We start from the raw sequence: 25,988 nt of genomic DNA, 5'->3' as shown, positions 1-25,988 counted from the left end.
CAAACCACAAATCCACTACCTCCTTTCCTCCTTCAGAGGCCCTCTCTGGGCAACATCTGGAAAAAGTTTAATTGCTGGTCCTGAACATAACCCAGTGAAATCCTTCCTTGGCAGAGTACTAGAGCTGGACCGTAAACCAGAGGCCATACAATCTTATTATAGCCAGATCCTTGCTCATCCCACAGATACTGCTGCCTGGACAAGGCTGATATAGCCTCCCAGAACCCTTTGCTGTGACTAGATCCCCGCAAAACCCCAGAGCAGCCTCAGCATCAAAGTTGATGGTACAGGAGGAGGGGGAACTGCTTAGGAAGCAGTGGGACTTCTGCATCACACCAGAGCGATCTGCATACTAGGGGAAATCCCACCAGGGGTTAGGAGGTGACTTCCTGGCAAAATATCCTGCTCCAGCTGTGGTGTGCAGCATGAGCGGTGAGAGGCTGAACCGTCTGGCACTTGTGTATGTCCTTTTGACCTCATCTGCATTTTGGTTTGGCTGTGCTTTGGCTCACAAGCCCTCCCCAAAACCTACAAAAGGGACATTTCCCTTCGGATTTCCTTCTCTATTGTACCACAGAAGGCAAGAATTTCACAGTAAGAACTTTACTGCAGACCCACACAGCAGGAAAATGTTTGTAGTGATACAAATATAGACGGATGCAAAAAGAATATACCTCAGATTTTTGAAGCTTCCCTACATTAGAGGTAAGACAGGGGCTTGAACTGAATTTTCCAGAAGTGATTAGTGCAGAAATCATGGAAAACAGCTGAGGTGTGAAGCACTCAAGAGCTCCTGTTTGAAGGGAATATCCAGCAACTCTGGCTCTCAAAATGTAAATAGGAAGCAGTCACAAAATCTTATCTGTATTTTGCAGCTAATGAAAACATCAGTCTCTCCTGAGAGCCACGTCTTTGCTCTAATTTTAATGCATTTTCTTAGGTTTTCCTTAGCTGTGACTAATTTGCACTGTCAGGTGTGCCTTTTTTGAAGTTAAAAAGCGTATCTGAAGTGCTACAACCTCTAGCCAGAACATTTAAATTAGCAGCTACCCACTGAAACCACATCTCAAAGCCTGTCAAGTGAGGTGATGGCACTCGGATATCCTCATGCTCTGCTGAGTGATGGGAAGAAGCAATCTCTGCTCTCATGGGAGCCTGCAGGCAATTCTTCCCAGGTGAAGTGCTGTTTGCTGTGCTGGTCCCTTGTACTATTTGGGCTGTGCACAAACAGCATTTTGACTATCAAGCACAAAAAATTTCAAAGCCAGATCCCAGCAAGCAGTTTTATCAGTGGAGCATGCAGTGGCCTTCCCCTCTCTGAATCCCAGAGTGCTGGTAATTTTATGTACAGTTTGGAAAACACACTGAATCACACCCAACTTTTTTTCTTTAGGCTATATCCTGAAATGGGTCTAAATATATATAATTACATATATTTAATTACAATTTTATTATAATATAATAGACCCTAATAATATTACTTCACCCATCTGCTTACCATGGCTGTGTTCACATGATGTATCAAACCTGGGCTTGCTGATCACACTGTAAAACCTCTGGGCTACAGTGCCCTTTAGCCAAGGGTTAGGAGACCCCAGGGTTAGAACTTCACAGGGTGGGCTAGGATGGCACTAAGCTCCTCCCAATTTCTGTTCAGCTGCTCCTTCCTCTGGTTCAGCTGATCCCTGCGCTCAGCTCTGCTCAGTGATCAAGGAGACAGAGAAACGAGAGGGCTGAAAGTGCTCACAAGCAGACACCAGCCTCAGCTGGGCAGCTCACTCTGCATGGCAGGCTTAATATACAGGGTGGACATACCTTATGGTGCCTGTGACAGATGGAATAACATGGCATACTGTCGTCATGAGAGCAATTCAGGCCACCTGCTACCCACAACTACTAGGCCGTGGAGGCCAGGCTCTGCCAAGCCTGGGTAGGAGGTCTCTGAACTGTTGTTAGAAGTCATTTAAGATACTGTAGTAATATAATAAGTTGCTTAAGCGTGCTGCCTTCTGCATGTAATTTGGGACCAAGATGGCTCTTCCCACCTGTGTGCTGGCAAAGACCAAAAGGAGCTGCAGTCTGTTACTTCAATAAAACTTAAGAGCGCTTCAATTTAGGTATTCAGTGCCATCTAATGTTGTATATTCATATACAGGAGGGTAAGCAGGGATCTGAACAAGGGTCAGAGATGAGTTTGCACATGACTTACACTTTAATGTTAGGCATGTGACTTGCTACCTACAAAATGAGGCGGTGTTTGCACATAACTGTGTGTATCATCCATGCAGCTAAGCATAAACAAATGAATGTGCATTTGTTTGCAAACATTAACCCTGCAGAGCAGGGAGGCTAGTTCCATGAAAGCTGGATCTGTGGCAGCGACTCTTAACTTGTGAAAAGCACAAAAAGTAACAGATGTGTACAACATAATTAGCATCTCAACAATTGATGTTTTTATGTCGGGAACGTAGCCAGAGAAGGTTTCTTGCTGCTTCCAGAAAGTTGTCAGCCCTTCTCTCAATATATTTTATTTTGTCTAAGCAGGGACATAAAAAGCAGATTTTGCAAATTTACCCATCCTTGTTTTTTGCCACGGAGATCAGATAAAGACCTAGGTGCTTCCTGAGTACAGCAACAATATATGCAAGCTGAGCAAAAAATCCAGTCAGTGCTGGATTCCAGAGGAAAAGGCTACATTTGGATGTCCTGTGCTGCCTGGAAAGAGACCTTCAATCTGTTTTAATTCAAATATGTCGGAAGGGCAAAATGCTGAACAGAAGTTCATGCCACCTTTGTGAAAGTAGGCAGATGGGTAGAAATTAAAGTACCTGTAAGCATACTTAAGTGAAGTAAAGGCTGGAAACTCATGCACCATTAGAGAATCCAGGTGTAGGGACACCTTGTAGGTGCTGCTATTGTGGGAAAAGATTCACTTGGTGATTTTGCTTCTTTAGATATGGAAGGCAGTCAATCAGGGTACAAGTTTCCAGGAAGCCAGGATTCACTGGTGGTCAAAAACTACTGTGCAAGTTTTGCAGGTTGCTAGAAAGACATCTCTGCATAGGTAGTTTAAAATAACCTACTCCACAGTTACAACATTGCTTCCTTTTAGAAAAAGTTGACAGTGTATCAACATCACATGCTAGAAATGCAGTCTTTGAAATAATTCATGTATTACTAAATAAAACATCCAAATTTACCCCTTTAATCAGAATGTCTCGAAGCACTTTGCATATGTTAGGAAGTTATCCCCGTGGATGAGGGAAGCCTTCTCATTTTACAGAGGAGAAATGTCTGGCAGGCAGGTAGGATGGTTTGCTCAGGGTTACAAGACAGGCTGGGTAAGGGGGTCCAGCCCTGAAGATGCACGAGGAGCATGCAGTAGACACCAGTTTGACTGGTGTGCATCTGCTGCATTGCTGCCACACAGTTGTGGCCTGGTCCCACCTATTTGGTTCTCATGGTTTGGTTGCCCAGCACAACAGTTTTCAAGCTCTGGCTCTGTAGTCTTTGCAGATGAAGAACTGTTAAGTCAGGTACAACCAGCTTGTTTTATGTAGCTTATGTTACACTTCAGTAAAATAGATGAAGGCTTGTAGTGTGCCAAAGGCAGCGGGGTAAAGGCATGACAATTTCAGTAGCCACTAGCACACAAGACAGACACGTAGCTAGCAGCATAGACTTTCAGCTTTTTTGTAAAACAAGATTCATACCTATGTCCAAACTGTAACACACCGGTCATTGTGATGCCACATACTTCATTACAGATGCCTTCAGTGCTGGGTCTTCTCATACCTGCTATTGTATCAAGCAGCATTTGGCTTATACCTGTTGAACTCTAAACCTCAGGGGACCAAATTTCATCTGTAGATTATTTAGGTGTTTATTAAGTACTTGTTCTTTCTATGAGAACCACACAGCACTGCAATTCTGTTGCATCACACAAAGTTAAATACCTGTCAAAGCATCAACTAATTAATCCTCCTTGCTCACACCTGTAGTAGGCTAGCAAATATGAGAAGATGTGTTTCAGCTTCCAGGGAGGTGGCCAATGTAGTGAGGCTGTGGAAGTTGCTATAATAAATCACAGCCATAGTACCTAGAAAATTTTATATGCATTTTTAAATGCAGATTTGTTGGGTTCTTGAATACTGAAAGAGCGAGCAAAAGGTTTGCTTTCTAAATAACTTTCTAAGCTTTTGAATTCTGTACAAGCTTGTTAATGTCCTGCAAATTTGTGTGTGCATGAACTGGTTAGACTGGACAGAATTTGTTTGAAAAAGGTGGCAAAGATCTGGATTTTTTGCATTAAGCTCCTCATATTTGAAGACTGTTTGGCAAAATAGGCAATGGATAGAGAGATTCCAGTCTTTCTGCAGCTGACCTAGCATACTTTTTCTAAAGGCATTTGTGATATCTGAGCTTTGAAATGATGAATATCATTGAAGTGCAAAATCTCCCAGAAGAGACATTTCAAGCTTTGCAAGAATGAACATTTCAAACGATCAAACACCCAACATCATCAGGTTTTCAGGCAAACTGAAGGAAAAAATGTGTATAACCCATAACAATTAACAGTACTAGCCAAGCCATGATTGCCCCCTTTCCAGACCTTTCTGGAGCCCAGAGCTTTGTGAAAACAAGATGGGTCATTAATGAGAATGGGGCCTTTAGCTGAAGTAACTGTCTGAGAAGTAAGAGTTATAGATACAAACACTTCTGGGATCAGTAAGGCTTACAACCTTTACAAATTTTGCAGAACTTTTTTGTGTAAGTATCACTAGAACCCTCCCTCTAGCTCTGTCAATACTGGCTGGCTGTGCTGGGTGGGATGGGATCATACTGGGACAGTAAGGAAATCTAAACTAGAGGTAGGTACCTCTTTCCGAGTTGGTGTTGTAACGGAGCTTAAGTCTCAGCTCAGGCTGGGACATGTCGACCATTTCCAGGCATCATGAGAGCCTGGCAATCCCAGACATAAGGATAAGGTGTAGGTGACTGCAGCATCTGGCAGCCCTGGGTGACTGAAGATCTTAACTATTCCCTTGATCTAAATGCTAAAATTTGCCAGGTCCGTTATAGGCGGGAGATGGTCTGAATACGGCTCCTAGTGGTTAAAAGCACCCATGACAAGTTGTACATGAGGTTTGCTAGCGTTATGAAGCTCTTGGGAAACTGGATGAGTAACTCTTCATTTTCCGTATAACTACCCATCGTAGTCTTCCTTCCTTTTGCAAATTGATTTTTCATCCTTGCTAGAATTCTTGGACTTCCTCTGCAATGAGAAAGATGAAAACTTTGAGAAAAAGGATGCAAACACAGGAAGATGGATAGTGCCCTGACTCCTAGCCATCACAGGATATTTTAGGCAAGTCATTTTGCCTTTTCCTGTCTGTCTCTCCATTTGTTCACTACTGTGCATGTTGGATGTTGGAACTGCAGTCACAGAAAACGATCCTATTGTGACTGAAGCAATAAAAATCTGAAATGAAAAGGTAATCCTGCCCCAAATTGCTTTTGAGGTGTGAGACAAGAAACAACAGATGGATACAGTCACAGAGGGGAATTTAAAGCAACAGTGAAGCAATACTGATCAGCGTGATAGACAGCCACCACAGGGTATATAAGCTGTTGCCAAGGCTTCCGTATTGTGGCAAAAACATTTTAATGATGGATTTGAGGAAAGCTAATGAGAGAGCTCTGTAAATATTTTTGTAAGCCCAAAGCATGAGAGAAAGCATGAAATTGATTGTTTGAACATCTAACAGTAACTAATTTGTGTAGTAAGTATGATACCCATGAATTTGTAATGGAGGTTATGAAGGTTAATTCATGAGCATGTCTAAGTGTGTTTAAATACCATTGAAGAGTAGAGTATTGTTAAATTAATCATTCCAGAGAAAAGACTTAGAATCATTTTAAAGAAAGGCAGCATGACTTTAGACAGATGACAAGCAAAGAAATTGGAAGACACTAGGCCATAACCTTCTGATATGAGCAGAGAAGGTCATTAAGATGAAGATTGCCAAAGGGATTTTTTAGCAATTGCAGACTCTGCCATATCAGATTGGGTTTTATTTTCATTTGCAGTGGCTAAAATACTGGTTGTGGCTGCTCTGGCTTTAGTACTAGTGTGTGTATTCATTTCAGGAAGTAAAAGACATTTCACTGGGGGCAAGAGACCTACTTACCCATGTGTTGGCATAAAAGAACTAAAATACACAGCAAGACTTCTAGCTAGCATGTTACTGTCAAAACAGTTAACCCATCTCGGCACAAGTGAGGTAACTATAATGAAGGAAGCGTCATATCTAAACCCAACATTTCTCTTAAGCATGTCTCAGTGCCCCATAAAATTTGATTTTGAAAGTATTGTTTGGAACAGAAAATAACTTTTAAAGGACTCCAACTTTTAATCTCACAAAGCTCCTCAGAGTAAATTCCTGACACAGCCCACTGCCCGCTGACCCTGAATATTCTTGGTCTGCTGTCTGCAGTGAAGACAACTGGGAGGACCACTGTGAAAAAGACTGTATGAAGTTACAGTTATTTGTGACATGCAACAGAAACTAAAATATATTTCCTGAAAAACAGATCCTCTGGTTTTGTATCCTTTTGAATTACTGCAAACACTTGTTTGCCACTGTTTCTTAAACATGAGATTATCTCTGTCACATTTGTAAGAGTTGAATTTGAGGTTGTCAAATCCAATCTTTTTCAAGAAGCCTTTAGAATCTTTCTAGTGTGATTTGTGCAAGATGATTCAGTCTTGAGCAAATGTGACCCCTCTGTGCCCTGTTCCTGCCTAGACAAAAGCAGTTGCCTGCAGCTGTGTCCATCTTGCCCTCAAAGGATTTTTAAAATGCCACTTGACACGCTGATTGTATTTGAATGAATATTTTCTGTCATTACCAGTTGAAATAACTCCTGCCTTCTCCTCATGACCTTCAGATCTGGAGCCCCATAGAAGAACAGCATTCTTCCTCTTTCAAACAATTCTAAATCTGATTGCCCCATACCAAAAAGGAAGTTTATGACACTGGAAGTATTTCCTTGTTCATGAAGAGGGGTGGTGGGTTAGATAATCTGCATAGACATCATAGGGAACTAATTTAACAAGTCCTAAGCTCTAGTTTCAGGCTAGCTCAGACATGAGCTCACTCTGTGGCTGTGGACACATGTTAGGGTATTTTATCAAGTCTGAATTATTTAAGTCTCTGTGAAATCTAAAACAGTATTGTTGAGTGTCAGTGAAAATCAAATAGCTTTTCCAGAGAATCTGGAAGTAGGCCTACCAAGAGTTAAGTGGCAGTGGACAAAAGGAGCTGGGGGTTTCTCAGCTGGAAGACACTACACATAAAAAGGAACATAAAAGGAGTACTTTGTGGTGGGGGAAACCCCGATCTCAGTTGTAGGAAACAGTTTGTTCCAAGTAGGCCCTTTGATGAAGACTTTGACTTCAGTCTGTACACATGCTGGCAAGGAACAAATAAGTATAGCTTTTTCTCCTCTCTTATCAGCAGTAGTAGGAAAGGGAAGTCCATAGTTTACCAGCATTTTATCCGACTTCTGTTTTTCAGAGAGGGGGTAAGTAGTTTTCCCCCAAGCTTCCTCAGAGATGTCTCTGGCTGCCAAGAAGCCGTGATGGCTGTATACCTCCAGTTTATACTGCAGTCAGAGACAGCATTTCTCAAAATTTCTCTTAAGCTACCTCAAACTCAACATACAAAACCAGTCAAAATCAGTAGCTACTTCTGAAATTCCCTGTCTCCATTTGGGACGTGCTTACATTCCAAAGAAAGAATGCAAGCAGAAAGTACACTCCTCATACATAGACAAGTCAGCTGGGGTTTTAATAGAGAGGACTGGTTATATCCTCAAGTTTCCTTTTTAAGTATTCATTTACTACTAACCCAGGTTAAAAACCTCAGTTGCCATACTCACAGGAGTTTTAGCTCAAGTTGTCCAGCTTAAGAACACCAACACCCACACCCCACTGCCCCCAAACTGATATATTTTGTCTTATTTGTGAAATGGTTGCTTCTTACCTGTTCCTTCATGGGTATTTTTATGAGTTAATGCTTGAACAGAGCTTGAAAGAAGACCTTCTTTATTGAATTTGAAGATCAGAAGTTGCATAAAATAAAACAGGTAACCACCTCTGTACATCTAGCCTAGCCTCTTACCTGCCCTGTTCACAGTGTTTGTTTGCTTTGAACAGATGGAGCAAACAAAATAAGCTGCTAAAAAAAAAAACCTGTGGAACTATTGTACCTGTTTTTTCTGCACAGAAGGTGAAACAAAGAGGCAGGCAGCTCAGGTCCTGAATGTCAAGGCACAATGGCAGCCAACACAGTTTGCCTGTTAGAGAAGAAAGTGGTGCACTGATCTTTCTCATGTGATCTTACAGAGGTGAGTCACGGTGAAGAGAGGTGCAGATACAAGTACTTTATTTATAAACTAAAGGAACCAAATAACAGTATTACTGTGCATCATACGGAGAATGCTGCTGGTACTATTCAACATGAACAGGCTGGCAGGGAAAGGAAATCCAGCTTGTTATTTTAACTATTTTAACTATTCTAACTTAAGTCATCTTAACTATTACCTTTCTAAGCATTCAAACTAATCTTTCAGGCAGAGTCATTTGCTAGTCTTAGTAACTTCTTGTTAGCAGTGAAAAACAAGTGAAAAAACACATTATATAACCTAGCATCTTCTTAATAATTCCAATGAGAATCTAAGTACTGAATGCACAGATGACATCAAATGTGAATTTTTTTTCTCCTCATTTGTAACTGGGAGGTGTAACTGCAGATGTACAAACAGTTCTTGAGAAATTTGCAGCTTCCTATATGTATTTATTGTTCTAATGTTTCTGTATTCTTATTACAGCAATTAAGCTGAGGTTTGTCACATTGGTCTTTAAGTACCAACCGAAGTACCTAAACTGAAATCCACTCTAAGCTCCTTCTGTTCTCAGTATTGTCTTCATCCAACTGTCAGGTTGAAACCTGGTCTGAGTTGCTCCACAGTTGTTACAAGCAAAAGGCATACTTTCAAAACCAACTCATTGTTTTTATACACTGCTGTGTATAAGCAGTATCTACAAGCCTGAAGCATGACAGGCTGGAGGGAAAAGACTTGCTTTGGTCTGCTAAGATATAAAATTGGTGGCATTGACACTCAGAAATTCAAATGCTTGTGGAATATCATTAACTGTCACCAGCTTTTGCAGTTGGTTACTTGTGGGTAGGCTTAGGAGACAGGGAACTTCTGGTTACAGCGCTACAATTATTTTCTCATACCATGTTTGCTCACACCACTACTAGTCAAAAGTAAACCTTTCCACCTTTGTTTACAGTTTCATGGGCTGCATCCAGGATGTTTGCACACACTTACAAAGACAGGTTCCTTTCAGTAGGATCTTGCACATCAATGGTGTGTCACAAACAGCTGTCATATCTGTCATATTGAATACATCATTAAAAAGGTTGCATTTCCCCTCTCTTCCCCAAGAGAAGTGATGCTTCCATTTAAGCTTTTTTTACCAGCTCACCTCCTGCTTTTTCCTATTTTTTATGTGCAGCTAGTGCTGGTATATATTGCAAGCAGGGGTGACCAGATTTGATGTTGTGAATCTGAAGTGACATACTTCATTTGGCATTGCTAATTCCTTAGTTATCATCTGAGCCTGTAACTCTGCCCTGCAGCTGCTAAGTTTTTGGAGGTTTGCTTTTGTTTGATCTGCAAGTGCACAGTTTTGAAACATTCACAGCAGGTTTTACCAACACAGGCAGAATAAACTCTACGCACTACTCACTAGTAAACAGCCTTTTCCCAATCTTGTACTTTCCTTATTCCTTCCATCCCGGTGCTAACAGAAGTATTTTTTTTTCCTCCTGGAAAAAAGTGGACACTAGTGAGAGCAGAGGATTAAAACTTACCAAGAAAATAGCTGCACTGGGGGAAAGGAGATAACAATGACAGTTCCTCACCTTTGTGTGTGAAACCAATCAGTCCAGTTTGGGCTAAGTAACTCCGGTCTGCCATCATTTATAGTATTGCCTTACTACTGGGTTTTCTTGTTTTTCTTTACCTGTTGAGAAATAGTCTCTGTTACATTTATGTATCATGCTTGTATTCATTCACCCAAAAGATCAGCACTGAAAGCAAAGAACTTACATTGACATTTGAAACTTTATTGTTTCCTAATTAAATTAGGAAATCATTAAGTGGTTTGAGTGATAGTAAATGATTTAGCCTGTCTAACTATAAATAGGAAAGCCTTGCTGCAAGATTTTCTTTCACTCTTATTTTCCTCAAAACTGTTTACAAAAAATACCTGCTTTGATATCTGTTAGCATAATTTCTATGATTTCGTAAAGAGGTATAGGTTTACAGCTGTAGCATGAGAGTCACGTACTTTCGTGTGTTACTGTTTCATCCTGTGAGTGGCAGAGTGCAGCACACTTTGACCTCTGCTGTGCACAGGCTGAAGACATTTGGTAGAGGTGATCTAGTATAACCATGAAAGGGCATACCCTGATGCCTTTATGCACTTGAATAAATTCCACTACGAGTTCTACAATGTGGTTCATGTGCTTAAAGTGATCAGGGCATGGCTGCAATTGCTTGCAAAGTTCAGTACCTGCTGCCATGGGATTGACCTTGGCTGGCTGCCAGACCCTCTACCCAGCTGCTCTCTCACTCCCCCTCATAAACAGGGTGGTGGGGAGGAATAAGATCAAAAAGTTCACAGGTCAAGATAAAGACAGGGAGATCACTTACTAGTTACTGTCACGGGCAAAACAGACTTGACTTGGGGAAAACTAACTTAATTTCTTGCCAGTTCAAAATAGAGCAGTACGGTGAGAACAAAACTAAAACTAAAACCACCTTTCCCCCTCTGCTCCCTATTTCCCAGGCTCAACTTCATTCCTTCCTTCCCAACTCTACAACCCTTCTCCCCGTCCAGTACAGGGGGATGGGGAATAGGGGTTGTAGTCAGTCCATAACACTTCATCTCTGCGGCTCCCTGTTCATGTTCTTCCCCTGCTCCAGTGTGGGGTCCCTACCACAGGATACAGTCCTTCATGACCTTCTCCAGGGTGTGCCCTTCCCACCAGCTGTAGCTCTTCAAGAACTGCTCCAGTGTGGGTCCTTTTCTCAGGCTACAGTCCTTCAGCAACAGACTGTTCCAACATGGGTCCCCAAAGGGCCACAGGTCCTGCCAGAAAACCTGACGCTGAATGGGCTCATCTCCATGGGCCACAGCTCCTGCCAGGAGCCTGCTCTGGTGTGGATTCTCCATGAGATGCAGCTTCCTTTGGCGCACATCTACCTGCTCCAACAGGATCCTCCATGGGCTGTAGGGAGATCATGTGTCACCATGGTCTTCCCCAGGGGCTGCTGGGGAATCTCTGCTCTGACACCCGGAGCACCTCCTCTCCCTTTTTCTTCACTGACCTTGGTGTCTACAGGATTGCTTCTCTCACCTTCTTCTCGCTCCTCTCTGCTGCTGCACAGCTTTTTGGTCCTTCAACTATGTTTTCCCAGAGGTTCCAACAGTGTAGCTGATTGTCTCAGCTGTGTCCTGTAGTGGGTCCATTTTGGAGCTGGCTGGAGCTGGCTCTGACTCATAGATCAGCACTGCAGCCCCCCGGCTGTCACCACATGGACATGAACACCCAATATGCATGCTTTTATAAAATGTAGAATCAAGAAAAATTCAAGTTGGAAGGGTTCTCTGGAGCTCTCTAGCCTCGAACCAGTGTCTCCAGTCTTGAAGCAGGGGTAACATGTAAATTAGATTAGATTGCTGAGGAATGGGAATTTCATGATTAATTAAAAGGAAGAAAAACTTGTTGGGCAGATGATTACAAGAGTGGAGACTACAGCCTAGTTTGCAGTTTAGACTTAGCCATTACTGAGGGTGACTGAATGTCATGAAATCAGTAGTGTGTTTGAAGAGAAATCAGTATTGGCATCCACACAATTTGCAGTGGAAAGTGTTCACCTGACAGCAGTCATCATTATAGCTACCACTGACTGCTTCCATTCTGCCTTGGGGCAAAATATGCAATGAGGGTGAGGAAAGATGGAGAATGAATATTCCCTAGGGTAAACACTACAAGTTTATACTGCATTTAGCAAAGCCTGGATCCTGGTGGCTTTAGGTACCACTGGAATACAAGTAGTAATGACTTCTTTAGGAACCATTTTGAGCTCCATTGGCAAAGGTAAGGGTTATGTGGTCTGTAGAGAAAACCACTTGTAACTGAAAAAACTGATGACCTCAGCCTCCTTCCTGACCCTTTTCTTTCATAGAAACCTTGCATACTCCCTTGCTGCAAATCAGCAAATGTCTTGTAAAATGACAAAAGGAAAAAATCATTAATTGGGTATTTCCATGATGCTTTTGAGTGGCACTATAGCTACAGGGTGAAAGCAACATTGACAAATGTTAAGCACTGAAACCAGACAATACCTATAAATCCCTGGTTTTCAGGTACAGATAATTCAGGGTTACTGTCTCTGCAGGCAATCTGAATTCTGTCATCCTAAGGAGTGAGGACAGATGCCTGGCTGAGACTAAGCATTTCCTGGCATAGAAAACAGGATGAATAGGTGAAGGAGAAGACCTGGGCTAGAAAACACATGGGAAAGCTGTGAAGAGCTGAGCATACTTTTTGTGCCTTGAACAGAATGGGAATGTAGGAGCCCATAGCTGTTGCTTACGTGCTGGCAACCTTTGAATCTTCATTTCACACTCCTTCTCCCTTTTCCTTGCTGGCAGCTGGAGGGGTAAGCACATCTTTCAGAGCTCTGACATAGACTACAGAGGTAGCCATGGATGTTTTGTTATCATAGAGTTGTCATGTGTCTGGAGCTGGCTTTGCTGTCTGAAATGAGACTGGTAGTGAAAGATAATAAGCAGAAAACATTGCATGATGATGTAAGTGAGATGCAGTTAGAATTAATACAAAAACAAGGCTGCAAATTCTGCATATTTATGCAATCACTTGTCTGGAGGATGTAGATGTTATATTTAAGTTGTAGCATTTATTTTAACTTAGCAGAACTGAACACCATCTGTACACAGAGAATAAAGACAAAACAAGCCCATGTTGCTTGGCTGATGGTTCTGTAAGCTCTTTTGAGAAAAGACTATGCCATGGGTCCGTAAGGCACCAAGCATCAGTGGTGTTTCAAGCCCCCATGGGGTATCTAGGTGGTAGGAAAAAAAATCAGAGTAAAAAAATATTGTACGGGGGATTCAATAGCTGGATTAGTGCTGAATTACAGATTATGCTTAGTGCCAAAGCTTTTGTGCGGTTTGTTTAAAGTTTGTTTTTTGGCTGAGCTGAAAAACAGAAGGCTTGGTTGTTATTTCACAAGATTTAGATAGGTCCAGATCACTTGGAAACTCAGTTTGAGGGTTGCTTTCTCCAAAACAAAATGTGCTGCTTTTAAAAGATGTTAATTTTGAAATAAATGCAGCCTTTATAACATATTATAAATATATACTGCAGCACAGTGCCCTGTAGTACATTTTTCGGCACTGCTTTACTAATAGCCTCTTTGATTCCTTCCTGTTTAACTCTGGTCTTTATGCAGTAACTCTAAATACTTCCATATTGAGATTCAGATTTTGCTCTGCATCAAGAGACTGAATGTTTCTGGACAGTATGTAAATAAATTACCTTCTTTCCTTTGAAATCTTTATCATAATTACATGATTTGCAGGGGTAATCATGCATGTCATTATGAAGAAGTGATTGTATCTGTTCAAGTCAGCTCTCTACTGGTGCTGCATAGATATTGGCAGCAAATCACTAAGAAAGCTTTTGTGAAAAATCTTGTTAAATCTGGGAGAAAACCCAGGGAAATATGTATTAAAGAATAGACTCAGCAGGAAAGTCTGTTCATAGATTCATTTACGAACTGCACTAATGTTGCTTTCTTGTAACTATAGCCAAGGAAAGACAGGAAAGACACAAGAAATTTTTTTGAACCAGCTTTTACTAGAAGCATGTATTCTTGCCATTAAAGACACATGGATTCTATCAGTGTGTGATCAACTTTTTGACTTATGAGCAACTTGCACTGCCTGAAGAAAGTCCTGAAAGGGAATGCCTCACATGTTGTGCCAAACTACACATACCTAGCATGCTTGAAAAATTACCTCTTTTGGTGCAATGTGGGACAGTGCAGAATAATATATTTCACGATTTATATTAATGTCACTTCCAGCCACATTTGGTGAAAAGGCCAAAATGCAATCTGCTGAAAGATTTAAAGCAGCTGTCTTTTAAAACAATGGTGGAACTTTAACAAAGAAATACCAGAAAGCAAGTAGTTGTTGTGCTGTTATCCTCACACCTTGGATCAGTGCCCTGCTGTACTACACTCGGAGAAACCCTCCTACCCTGAGGCATTTATGATCTAAGGTTGCGATGCAATACTGAGTTGTGTGGGCTTGATCCTGAAGAAGAAACTGTGGCTGAAGGCTTAATTGTAGAAAAGATGCAGCAAGTGAACTTGCCAATACATAACATGTAGATGAGAACAGAACTAACAGGAAAACATTGTTGTTTAAGCCTTCAGTCTGCATAATGTGAGAACTCAAAAGAAGTCTGTCTCTTTTGGCCAGGACTTAAAAATAAAACCTGTAGTCTGTGGAAGCACTAATAAATTTGCTTCCAACTCTAGCTTGGGCTATATCTATTTTTAGTTTTTCATACAAATGTACTTAATACAATCTCTCAAAATTCTATATATTTTTATATTACTTAATTTACCTTCACTAAGTGAACAGCTTTGGTGACAATACTATAGAAAGTTATGAGCAGTGTTTTCTGAGTAACTGCTTCCTGTAAGAGGAAGCTTTCCCAAATCACACAACAAACTCTTTTTCCACTCTAGAATACAATAATTGCCTTTGCATTCAACTCTTAATCAAATAAAACCCTTTTTTTGCCCCACAATCACCATGAGCACTCCTATAACATTATAACAGCATTTGGCAGCTGACCAAACTGGGCTCCTGTTGTTGTGTGTGCTCTACAAACACAGAAAATTAATAGCTACCCTTCAGAAGGATCACCTTACCTAGGAAGGCCAGAGTTGTCATAAACGGTTTGTGCTTTCTGACAGTAAAAAAATTGGACATAAGGTTAATCTTTGTGGAATATGAAGCTACTTTTATAATTTTCAGTCATTTCCATTTATGTCAGGTTATGTTATTTCACCAAGTTGAAACGTTATATTTTGGTGGGTTTCTCCTACTAGAAGATTTGAAGATTTGAGGTAAATCAACTCTGAAAAGTTTTCCAAACAGCAAAGAAAGACAAACTGAAATAAGGAAAGACAGCATTAGATTCAGCTGTGCCAGAAAAGCAAGCCTAAATTGCTCTAAAAATGGTTTCTTAAAATACCTTTGATGAATAATTCAGCTTTGTAGATGAGATATCTCTGCTCTTCAACTAACTAGATACCCTACAGAAAACTAGAATAGCTATTATGGATGAATAAAGAACCATAGAAAACAAGACAGTGGGGACACACGGTCAATTAAGTTTTCCAACCCCAAATTTGGCAGTTCTTTGTTTTAACATCAGAAGTGCAACACGGAAAGCAAGCACAGACTATCAGGTAGTGCTTATACTACTACGATTTTTCTTTATACAGTCCGCTATGCAGAATCTTCCCTGGCCTTGTGGCAGCAAAGCATGCCTGATCTCACAGCAGAAGTTGCCCCGTAATGTCTTCATGCAAATCAGGGATTTTTAAGCAATAAAAGGGAATTAATTATTTATCAGAATTTACGTTCTGTCCAGTTTCAGTCATACATGATACAGCAACATGTGCCTAATTGCTATAGTTGACGTGTCAGGCAATATTTAAATATACTCATTTTATACTGATATAGAAGTACACCTAAAAGTATGATATGTTTAGCTATGCAAATGGATGAACTTTCGTTTCTGTCTGCTGCACTTTCAAAATCTCTAAGGACTCTTGGATGCAAATAAAACTATATGGACTTAATTAGTTATAGAGGCAAATGTTTAGAAGGGACCTTTGGTGGTCTCTAGTCCAACTCTTTGCTCAAAGCAGCAATAACTTCAAAGTCAGATGTGGCTGCCATGCAGCCAGGTTTCAAAAATCTCTAAAGAAGGAGATTACACTGCCTCCCTGGGGACCTGCTGAAGTGCTTAATCATTCTCATGGCGAAAACTTTCTTCCTTATATTCAAATGGAAATCTCTTGCTGCAACTTTCAACTGTTGCCTCTTGTCCTCCCACTGTGTGCCTCTGAGAAGAGTTTGTGTTGCTCTTCTTTATAACTTCTCTTCAGGTAGATGGCAATTAGATCTCTAGATCTCTCCTTAGCCTTCTCTTATGGCAGCTCTGCCCGTCAGCCTTCCCCTGTATATAGGAATGCACACACTTGCTGAGGATGCCTCTCATTGTATTGTCCACATTCATGATGAGGATGCTAAGTATTAGCCCCAGTATCAAACATTGAGGAATGCCACTCATAACCAGCTGTTAGATTTCAAACTGTTCATCCCAACACTTTGAAACTGATGGTCCTGACAGTTTTCAACCACCTTGTGCTTCACCTATCTAGTCCATATCTTCCCAGCTTAGCTAGGATGGGAGACTGTGTCATGCCATGTGAGAAGGTAAATGACATCCAGTACTCTGCTTTCCTCCACCGAGTCGGTCATCAAGGAAAGGCACACAGGGTGTTAAGGGATGATTGCCCTTGCTAAACCCATGCTCACTGCTTCTAGGCACCTTGTTCCTTCTGTGCTTACAAAGGGTGTTAATGAGCTCTTGCTCCATGATGTTGACTTGCCTGCTAGAGAAAGAGAAGCATCAACATGAAATGCTGTCAAGTTAGAATGGTCTCATGCTGTACATAACCAGACTGGCTAAAGCCCATGGATTCTCCTATTTTTGTGTTTACATTAGACTGTTATAAAGGTTACTTGCTGTATGCTGCCTTGCTACAGTTCTTCTTGATGCAATTTTATCTGGGAATAAGCTGAGGTCACTTGGAAGCTAATTATTTTACATGGAAAATACAACTGTTTGGTATTCTGGTTAGATCCAAACCTGGATTAATCTTCTTCAACAACCTAGTAATGTGAATATTTAAAAATGAAAAAACATCATATTTAAACAGTTCACAAGCTTAGAGAAGACTAGGTTTTATGTAACAAAGTTATTTTTATTTACATATGCTGGTTTTTCATAAAGAGAGTGATGTAGGGGCAGCTACAAAAAGATCAAGAGGGAAAGGGTTTGGATTTTAATATGGGTTCCACTAAGGTAACATTAATTACCAGTGAAGCGTACTATATTGTGCTTTTGTCAAGCTATGAACTGCTGATAGATGTTTTCTGAACACAGTGGAGTATCTCAAGAGATTCTTCAAATTCCAGGGACAAACCCAAGTTTATTAAAAAAAACAGTTCATGGTTATGAATTATTATATCTATGCTTATGCATTTTAAAGTTTCTTACACTGATGTATACAAAAAGCTATTACACAAAAACTGTTCTTCCTGAAATTTTATTTTCTGTATCTGACTGTCTTTCTGTACTAATTGACCTCTCCTCTCTCTTGTCCCTCCACTTCAGTAATTCTGAATCTGTACTTCTTTTATAGGACTGCAGTAAAAGGACAAATGTTATGAAATCTTAATGCTACTATAAAAACAGCTGCAAAATCTCTTTGGCTGCCTGAGAATGTGCCAGATGGTAAAGACCTGGAAGTATAATAAATGTCATGTTAAGCAAGTCAGGTTTGAGGGACATGTTATGCAACTCACATAAATAAAACACCGCTAAAAATGACCCTAGAGTGATTAGATTTAGGAATAAGCTCTTCTGTAGCCTCAGGAATATCTCATAATATCTACAATGCAAAGTGTTTCTAATATTCAGAGCACTCACATTAGTGTGGTTCTTTGCCAAGACTTGGCAGCTTAGTGGTGCTATACTTGTCTAGATGCAGGGGCTGTGAAAAAGCTCAGCTTTTTTTTCTCCCTCCCAGAACTTTCAACAGATTTTTTTTTCTCAGAGAAATAAAACTACAGCCAGCCTCCTTATCAGAAATACAGAAATGATGAGGAATAAGTGTTGCACTGACATCCAAAGCTATTTCCTTGGGCCTCAGTTATCCTATCACAAAAAAATTATGCATGTTAAATTGAAAGGTTATTGACTGTACAACTGGCTAAGGATCTTCCTTACTTGGTTGACTGGAATTCTAACTTTTTTTTCCTTCATATAAAATTTTTTAACCCTCTTGCTGTATTTGTACACAGAGTCCCTGAGAATGACAGAATCGTCCAAGTTAGAAGGGGCACCAGGAGATCTCCAGTCCAACCTCCTGCTCAAAGCAGGGTCAGCTGTCAGATCAGACCAGTTTGTTCACAGCTTTATTCAGCCTCTTCTTGAAAACCTCTGATGATGGAGATGGCACATCTCTAGGCCTCTGCTCCAGTGCTCAGCTAATCTCAGAATTAAAACCATTTGCCTTAGATACAGTCTGCACTTCCCCTGTTTTAGTTTATGACTGTTGTTTCTCCACCTCTGGCTGTGCACCTTGGTAAAGAGTCTGGCTCTGTCTTCTTGATGACCTCCCTGTAGGTACTGGGATGCTGCTGGTTCCCCTGAAGCCATCTCTTCTCCAGCCCTGTGGCCTCAGGCCCTCCTCACAGGGCAAGTGCTTCAGCCCCAACCATCTTGGTAGCTCTCTGCTGAACTTGTTTCGGTTTATCAATGTCTTTATCCCAGTCTTGCATATGGTAATCCTACAGTCCTTGCAGAAGCTTCTATTATGTTATGGGATGAAAGTGGGGCTAAGGAATCTTTATTATCCTCATAAGCACTCTCTCCCTCCCTGGTGGGGCACAAATATCAGGTCACAAAACACAGCTGTGTGTGAGGCACCCTTCTCTCCCTCCCATATCCTGCCCTCATTCACAGTGTGGCTTGATCTGTATTTATGTTTAAAAGGATGGCAGACATTCACGTAACTAATTACAGCCATAATATAATCCAAAGAATATTCTGCAAACAACATATTAAATTAATCTGATAATTTTTCATCTTAAAAAGACTGCTATTGACAGTTCTAGGATATATCTATACTGCATGCGGTAGTGCAGAGAAGAGCTACTAGCTCAGGTACTTTAAGAGCCCTCCTAGGCTGAAATGCCTCACTTCACTGCTATTTGTTTTTAGTACTTGCACTGCCTTATTCAGAGGTGGCAGAGAAATATGACAAAGCTCTTCAACATAGGTGGACAAATCCCAAGGATCTGATCTTTAAGGGGTGTATTTCCCTACATAAGTTTGAACTGGGGCTAACTTTCCATAGCTTGAGAACAGAGAAAATCGCAGACAGTAGCTGAGTTCTCCAGCACACAGGCAGGTACAAGCTGTGGAGAATACAATCTGGCGATATGTTGAAAAACTGGTCTCGTGCTAGCATTTTTCTGTCATGTCAGTGAAACATATCTATGTATTATTGAAGAGATGCATGCTAAATGACAGTTAATGTTGCAGAAAATTTGTGTTCTGTTATACCATAAACGGTGGCAACACGAACCAGACAAGCCAAGTAAAAAAGAAAGAAGATGCAAATGGAACTGTTAATAGACACAGAGATCCCTAGACTGCCCCTTCTTTCCTTCTGATATATTTACACGGAACCTGGTGACCTTTTACAGAACAATACTGGGGTCAAAGTCATTGCACTGAATCGGATGATACCTGTGACAACGAAGAATTCTCATAGTAAGTTTCTGTAGCATTATTAAGAATGGGAATAAATGTCTGAAACACTGAGAGAGGAATTTTAAGACTGCAGGGGCCTAGTTTGAAAATCAAGATTCAATTTGCATAACCAGTTACCAAGTGATTGCTTGGTTGCTAATATCAGTGTAAATTTAGAAAGTGTATTTTCCTGCAATGAAAGAAATGTTATATCTGCCAATAAAGATCTTTATCTGCAGATTCATCAAATTCTCCTGCTTCATTATTCTGGAAGAAGGAATATAAAATGAGAAATGTTGAAGCTGGAGAGAATACGTCAAGCTGACTCCCTGAGTTTTGTTCAAAACGAATCCTTCCCCCTATGAATGACCTTGTTAATAAGAACTGATGTTAGAGACAAAGGGTTTAAAATCCTGAGATGCAGTGTTTTTGGATGGACTTCTAGACTGCACAGAGTTGTCTAATCATGTCAGAGCAGCACACATCATGCTGTACTTCCTGCCTTCCCTTTGGATAGAGCACACAGTTCTTGCCAGACTGAGTAAAGACTTCATATCTATGCAGTCTTGCTTAGCATAGACACAGAAATCACAGAATCATAGAATCATAGAGTAGTTTGGGTTAGAAGAGACCTTTAAAGGTCAACTAGTTCAACTCCCCTGCAATGAAGAGGGACATCTTCAACTAGGTCCGGTTGCTCAGAGCCCCCTCCAACCTGACCTTGAATGTTTCCAGGGGTGGAGCATCTACCCATCTCTCTGGGCAACATACATTCCTCTGAGCCAGGTACTGGAATAAAGCAGTGACCTGAGTTTCAGTTCTCACCTAAAGACACTACCGTGCAACACACATAAACGTAAGCCAAAGACAGGATATTGAACTGAGCAACGTATCAATAAACCTGCAGAATACAAGTGATGTCTACATTCAGTTTCAAAAGGAAATTCCTGTAGTCCTTAAACACATCATGGTGAAACTCTGCAAGAGTTCATGGACGAAGTCCTGAGTTTGCCTACATTTAGTTCTCAGCACTATTTGAAATGATGCACAAGCATGAATATAAATCAGTACTAAAAGAACATGCCCAATAATCATAGTATTTTGAAACTCCTTAAGTCACATAGAGACTTTACAGCATACAGCCCTAGAGTTTCTGGAGGTCAATTTCCTTTCTTAGATTTACTGCAGAGCTGTTGTTATCAGGTGGTTTTATCATATCCATCGGGGGGGAACATATTAATGGTTGAGGACTCAGTCCTGTATTATGGGTACCAAAGATAAAAGATTACATATATGTGAGAGAAGATGCTATGATGAAGATATATTGAATGGCTTTACCACTCCATGGGATAGGATTCATTTCACTAAATAGAATCATAGAACAGTTTGGGTCGGAAGGAACCTTTCAAGGTCATCTAGTCCAACCTCCCTGCCATAGGCAGGGACATCTTTCACCAGATCAGGTTGCTCAAAGCTCTGACCAGCCTGACCTTGAACACTTCCAGGGATGGGGCATCTACAACTTCTCTGGGCAACTTGTGCCAGTGCCTCACCACCCTCATTGTAAAATAAATTCTTTCTTATGTTCAATCTAAATCTACCCTCTTTCAGTTTAAAACCATTGTCCCTTGTCCTACCACTGCAGGCCTTGGTAAAAAGATTCTCTCTGTCTTTCTTATAGCCCCTTTTTAAGTGTTGAAAGGCTGCAATAAGGTCTCCCTGGAGCCTTCTCTTCTCCAGGCTGAACAACCCCAACTCTCCCAGCCTGTCTTCACAGCAGAGCTGTTCCACCCCTCTGACCATTTCCATAGCTCTCCTCTGGACCCACTCTAACAGGTTCATATCTTTCTTGTGCTGCGATTCCCTAAGGTGAACACAGTACTCCAGGTGGGGTCTCATGGAAGTAAAGGGGCAGAATCACCTCCCTTGACCTGCTGGCCACATTGCTTTTCATGCAGCCCAGGATACAGTTGGCTTTCTGGGCTGCAAGTGCACATTGCCAGCTCTTGTCCAGTCTTTCATCCACCAGTATTCCCAAGTCCTTCTCCTCAGGGCTGCTCTCAGTTGATTCATTACCCAGTCTGTACTGATACTGGGGATTGCCCTGACTCAAGTGCAAGACCTTCCACTTGGCCTTCCTGAACTTCATGAAGTTCACATGGGCCCACTCCTCAAACCTGTCAAGGTCCCTCTAGCTGGCATTCTGCCCCTCAAGTGAATCAACTGCACCACTCAGCTTGGTGTCTATCATTCACAAATTTGCTGAGGATGCACTCAATCCCACTGCCTGTGTCATTGATGAATATATTGAATAATACTGGTTCCATTATGGACCCTTGAGGGTCCCTGCTTGTTAGTGATTTCCATTTGGACATTGAGCTATTGACTGCAACTCTTCAGATACAACCATCCAACCAATTCTTTATCTGCCTAACAGCCCATCCATCAAACCCGAATCTCTCCAATTTAGAGGCAAGAATGCTGTATGGGACCATATCAAAGCCTTACAGAAGTCCAGGTAGATGACATCTGTAGTTCTTCCCTTGTCCACTGATGCAGCCACTTCATCACAGAAGGTCATCAGATCAATTAGGCACAATTTGCCCTTGGTAAAGCCATCATGGCTGTCTCTAATTACCTCCTGTCTTCCATATGTTTCAACATGTCATTCAGGAGGATCTGCTCCATTTTACAAGGCACAGAGGTGAGGCTGACTGGTTGGTAGTTACCAGGGTCCTCCCTTTTAAAAATAGGCATGATGTTTCCCTTTTTCCAGTGACTGGGGGCACCTAACTGCCATGACTTTTCAAATATGATGGGAAAGTGGCTTGGCAACTACATTGGCCCATTCCCTCAGGACTCTGGGATGCATGTCATTGGCTCCCATGGACTTATGTGTGTTCTACAGGGGATCTTGAACCCGATCTTCACTTAAAATGGGAGAGCGAGAGAGCGAGAGAGCGAGAGTTTGGAGAGTGCTGCGACACTTTACCTTGAGGTTCAGGGGCTTGAGAGATGTAGGAAGAGAGATTATGATTGAAAATGGAGGCAAAAAAAAATTGTTGAGTACCTCAGCCTTCTCCACGTTGGTTTTCACCAGTTCTCCTGTCTTATTTATCTCTGTGTGTGTGTGTGTGTATACTCTTTCTGTAATTTTCAGTTTTTGCCCAACATGCCTGTAGAAGCCCTTCTTACTATTCTTCGCATCCCTTGGCAAAGGCAGCTCCAACTGTGCCCTTAGCTTTCCTGCTCAGGGAATATGTCCCATATTCTTCCTCATTCCACTGCTTGTGCATTTCTTTCTTACACTTTAGTTGGAGCAGAAAGTCCTTACTGACCCATGCCAGTCTTCCGCCCTCCTTGCTTGATTTCTTACAGATGGGAGTTGAAAGCTCTTGTCTCTAAGGACAATGTCCTTTAAAGAACTGCCAAGTCTTTTCAGCTTCTTGAGAGCAGTTTCCCAGTGGGTCCCATTCACTAATTCCTTAAACAACTGAAAGTTTGTCCTAAAATTCAGGGTTCTGACTCTACTCTTCACCTGGTCCATATCCCATAGGAATCTACAACTCAACAAGTCACTCAGAGCTCCTTTCAGTCTTGATGGAGAGCAACTCAACCATTTCCATGCAGTCTACAGCATGCTTGTCAGACAAATTCCATGTGCAATTACTAATTTACAGCAGTAATTTGAAAGAGGTGAGGGCAGAAGCTTGGAGATTATTTTGGAATGTATTTCAAATGTAAGGCTGAACACAGAAGGCTGTATTATATCATCTATGAGTGTGGGATTTTGAGGGTGGCCTTGTTAAACTAGAGCCAGCTCATGGCTTCTCATCTGATTGGCTAGGGTATATTTTATCAGCAAGACTGCATCAAAGAAACACATGACTTGTTAAATTATTTTCTCCTCTTAACAGAGGCAGTCTATCTGAAATATAATACCCTGTATTTGGAAGCTGAATTTGATTTCTATGTCAAGGAAATCTTTAATTATTCAGATATGGCTCTCAGGTCTGATAAAGCCTTATCCGTGTTGAGGATATATCAAGATCAGTGTTTTTTCTGCATGTAGCTCTAAGCAGCCAAGTACCACATCAGACAGTTAAACAAACAAACATTTACTGTATTTGCAGTCTTACGAAAACAAAACACGTAACAAAAGCTGGCATTTCTTCCTCAGTTGGCAATTTTTCTTAGGAAAAAAATGATTTAACTACACAAATCTTTTTGTAGCACAAAGAGGTTCTTCTCTATGTGAATTATTTTGTCTCTTACCAGTGACCCTGTATAGCAGGTTTCCTACTTCCAGAGCTTTTGAGATTTTATCAGATTCACATTAGTACCTTTCATCTTGTAGTTCTGTTCTGATAATAACTTCACTGTATCTTTGCTTTAAGGGCTACATTAATTATGAACAAGAATCATTCAGTATTTATCATTGCAGATAGCAGAGAAATCAGAAACTAATCATGATACAGATTAATTAACTACAGTGTGACCTGGATTTGCTTAATAGCCTCAGTTCATTTGTAATTTCCTTTTAATGTGGTCAAATGCTAGGTCATAATCATTGGCCAATGAATATAAGAGGTAGGATTGTCATGTTGGAAGTAATAAACCTAAGAAAACCATACAGGGTTATGGTCGATAACCAATTAAACTTTACACCCGTTTTGAATGATTCAAATATGGGTCTTTCTCTGATTTAATTAGGTAGGGATATCAGTTAGAAATAGCAGTGTGACATACCACTGTATATTCGGCAATAGTAAAGCTTATTTCTGGTGTTCATAATTAAAAAAGAATATTGGAAACATTTGAAGATGCTGAGAAAAGATACACACAAGTGATCAGGAAAGAAATTTAAAAAGTATGAATTGTATAATGTCTTAAAAAGAAATTAACAATCTTGAATTCTGCAAGAAGTCTTTTCGTAGTAAAGAATCTGTTCAAACAGCAGGAAAACTGTAACATCATCAGTGGCAAAAAGCTAAACGAAACAGTGAAACTAAAAATGAGATGCCTAACTTTTAACAGTGACTGTTAGTAATCCCTGTTGCAGGAATTCATGGTGTCAGCCAAAAGTGACAAATTTAATACAGGAACCAGTCTGATTCTGTGACCTGGGCTACACAAGCTAAACAAGAGGATTTTAACACTCCCTTATGACCTTAAACTTTATTAACCTAAATCTTTGAGCCTCTGATCTTCTATCACTTTGAAGAAGTGATCCCTGAACTTCCAGGTTTTCAAGAATTTCCTTCTTTTAGTCAGTGCTATAGAAACAGTTTCCTACATTCTGCATCTGTGACTTCCTCTAAAGGGGCCATATAATCCTGAGCTTTAACACCACAAAAATACAGATAATAAAATCCCCACAAAGACCACATCTTGTGTTTCTGATGTTCTCTGTACTTTCTGAAGAAGTCTGTTCTGAACCCTGGACTGATTGCAAACTTGTGAAAGCCTGGAGCCATTTATACTGGGAATTTTGGCATTTTAAATGCATGAATGTTAGCCTGCAAAAAAAGTTTGTCGCTATGATAAAACTATGTCTCACACTTTCAGTTTCAGAGTAATTGCTCTCTACATTTTCAGGTACTTTATGACCTGGTCTGAGAGGAAACACATTTCTCTCAGTGAAGATCTACAGCGCCAATACATACAGAGTGACTCATTGTCTGTTTAGATTAAACACCTCAAAAAGAAATCCTGAGTCCCCTATGTTGTTTCTCTGCTGTGCAGGTAGCTCCACCGAAAACCCTGCTGCTCGCGAGGTGAGAGCACCACCCAGTCTGCCATCAGCTGTGTGCTTACAGTTCATTGAAACTATGACCCATGATAAAGGCTCTTATTTAGCAGCAGTCACATACCCCTGCTGAGTCACCTGGAGCAAACAAGAGGGAATGACATCACTTGTCAAAGCACGAGGCATGACTTCACCCACCGCTCGATGTGCCGGTGATGGCCAACCCTGAGGCACCGCAGCTCCTTTGGGCCAACAGCCTCACCGGGAAATCAGCCCATGGCAGGCCAGGAGAAAAATTAACTACTCCTTGGGTCGGTAAGCGCCTTCCCTGGGGGCTCTCCTGGCGTGAGGCGAGCAGAGGGTGGCTACGTGCGGCTAACTGCAAGCACCGGCCGCCGTGCGACGGCGGGGCAGCCATGCCCTCAGCTTTCCTCAGC

At 41.1% G+C, this 25,988-nt stretch overlaps 1 long non-coding RNA gene across 1 annotated transcript; it reads right to left on the bottom strand.

Annotated features, from left to right (window-relative positions):
* Positions 1–331: 331 nt before the first annotated feature.
* LOC129784237 (uncharacterized) lies at positions 332–25,962 on the bottom strand. Its single transcript, XR_008746702.1, has 5 exons — positions 25,750–25,962; positions 9,999–10,099; positions 9,824–9,919; positions 8,275–8,361; positions 332–5,275 (listed from the first exon to the last, which is right to left on the bottom strand). It is a non-coding gene; the product is annotated as an uncharacterized LOC129784237 (long non-coding RNA).
* Positions 25,963–25,988: the final 26 nt, after the last annotated feature.

This window comes from Falco peregrinus, chromosome 3, assembly GCF_023634155.1.
Source record: "Falco peregrinus isolate bFalPer1 chromosome 3, bFalPer1.pri, whole genome shotgun sequence".
NCBI lineage: Eukaryota > Metazoa > Chordata > Aves > Falconiformes > Falconidae > Falco > Falco peregrinus.
Note: the sequence above shows the minus strand (reverse complement) of the source record. Positions and strands in the feature narration are given on the sequence as shown.